Source organism: Amphimedon queenslandica, unplaced genomic scaffold (genome assembly GCF_000090795.2).
Source record: "Amphimedon queenslandica unplaced genomic scaffold, v1.1 AMPQUscaffold_12805, whole genome shotgun sequence".
Lineage (NCBI taxonomy): Eukaryota > Metazoa > Porifera > Demospongiae > Haplosclerida > Niphatidae > Amphimedon > Amphimedon queenslandica.
In genome coordinates, this window is record NW_003546959.1 from 33,488 (window position 1) to 35,526 (window position 2,039).

General features: G+C 30.8%; 2 long non-coding RNA genes across 2 annotated transcripts in view; one reads left to right on the forward strand and one right to left on the reverse strand.

Annotated features, from left to right (window-relative positions):
- Positions 1-1,061: 1,061 nt before the first annotated feature.
- LOC109586705 (uncharacterized) overlaps positions 1,062-2,039 on the reverse strand; it is a 1,654-nt gene continuing 676 nt past the window's right edge. The window contains exons 2-4 of the long non-coding RNA XR_002187186.1: positions 1,325-1,377; positions 1,210-1,263; positions 1,062-1,145 (exon numbers count right to left, since the gene is read on the reverse strand). This is a non-coding gene — a long non-coding RNA (uncharacterized LOC109586705). The remainder of the gene's footprint in view (positions 1,146-1,209; positions 1,264-1,324; positions 1,378-2,039) is intronic.
- The window catches only part of LOC109586706 (uncharacterized), a 2,027-nt gene continuing 1,162 nt past the window's right edge, over positions 1,175-2,039 (forward strand). The window contains exon 1 of the long non-coding RNA XR_002187187.1: positions 1,175-1,257. This is a non-coding gene — a long non-coding RNA (uncharacterized LOC109586706). The remainder of the gene's footprint in view (positions 1,258-2,039) is intronic.

Consider the following 2,039-nt stretch of genomic DNA (forward strand, 5'->3'; position numbering starts at 1 on the left):
CAAACTGTAATTAAAATATTAAATTATTAATTAATGCTGGGGTTACTTTATAATGGCTAATCTACAGTACTATTCTTAAGTGTAGTTTTGGTATCGGAAATGTATAATCATCTACATGTACATACATAAAATACATAAAAATGAAGTGAAGACTTTTTGAAATACAGAGAAATTAAAAATAATAGGAATTAAATTAATCTTGAATTATTTAATGTTCGAAAAATATAGTTAACACTCTCATGGTGAGCACAGCTTCAGTGTTATATCTCCACGGAAACGTGTGAGAGTTTCCACAGCAACTTTATGTGAAATATTCTCGAAACTGATTCCATTAACAGAGAGTATAACGTCACCCTGTCTGATCCGCCCATCTCTAGCAGCTGTACACTCAGGGATCACTGAGCGGATACATATGGAGAGGTCCCCATTGGGACTTCCCTTATCACCAGCCACAGAGAAATCCAATCCTTTAGGACCCCAAGTGAGCTTAACGTAACGTAAACTAATAGAAAGAAAAGAAAACATTAATAATCCATTAGGTATAATCCATAGGATTAATGGTATAATCCATAGGATTTGGAGACACTGTCAATAATAGTTATTCACCATTATTAGATCTATATAATCAAGATCAATTCTTAAATTTTTACAAATTACAGAAAATTTAAAAAGTAAGACGAGACAAAAAGATTTAATAAATTTTTATTCAAAGATAAGTAAATATAACACAGCAAATTTTGACAATAACATGAATGAATAAAATAAAATGAATGTAATAAATTTCCATTACAGCTGTAATCTTCATAATAAATAGCATATGCTAATTGAAAAGGAATATATAATATAAAAATATAGTACAGTTGAAAGACTTGCTCAGTTAAAGAGTACAATGATTTTGATAATTCCTTTTAATAGTCCAACATACACTAGGTAACTTTGTCGCCAGAACTTTTGATGCCGTCAGGTAACTTGTTGCTGCTGAAAGTTGAGAGTCTCTCTACTTTATACAAAACATGTTGCAACTAACGACACAAAAGCTCTGACCACAAGTTGAAAGTTGCCTAGCTATGTCGAGATCAAGTGAAGCTCAGTGACAGGTGCAGGAGGAGGGAATGGAAGAAATACAGGAGACACAACTAATCGATCTAAAAGTGTATAAAAAGTTAAAAACATCAATATACACACTATATAACTATTGGACAGGCTTACCATGATAATTTGAAATTTCCAAGCTATATGGTATAAAGTCCAAAGGAGGTATATCTATTAATAATATTACATTAATACAGTAAGACAGTGTATATATTTATGTAATAACACTGACCAGTGGATACTTGGGAACAATAGCTGGTTGCTTCCATTGCAATATAATAATAACTACAATGAAAGGAAATTATGATTAACTAGATGCTTATCAAAGGACAAAGTTCAGTCATTATGGTCAATTGGAATACTAAGGTTATATAACCTCTTAATGTAATTACACACACTGAATGCTAGAGTAACTTGTATACAATTTTGAGCAACTTTAAAGGTTCGTAAAAATTCCAAATTTGATCTAAACCAGGTCAAACTTTCTACTCAACATAAAAACATGTATGTGTATCAGAAAATGTAATAAAAATGTAGAATTCTTTTCATTTTTGGCAAAATTGGGCCAAAGTCCCTGTACTATATAGTACAGGGATTTTGGTCTGATTTTGGAGCAACTTTAAAAATTTGTAAAAAGTCCAAATTTTACCAGAACCAGCTCAAACTTTCTACACAACATAAGTACATGTATATGTATCAGGAAATGTAATAAAAATGTAGAATTCTCTACTTTTCATTTTTGGCAAAATTAGGCCAAAGTCCCTGTACTATATAGTACAGGGATTTTGGTCCAATTTTGAGGAAACTTTAATAGTTTGTAAAATAATTAAATTTGATCGGAATTAGCTCAAACTTTCTACGCAACATAAGTACATGTATATGCATCAGAAAATGTCATAAAAATTGAAAATTCTCTACTTTTCATTTTTGGAAAAATTTGGCCAAAG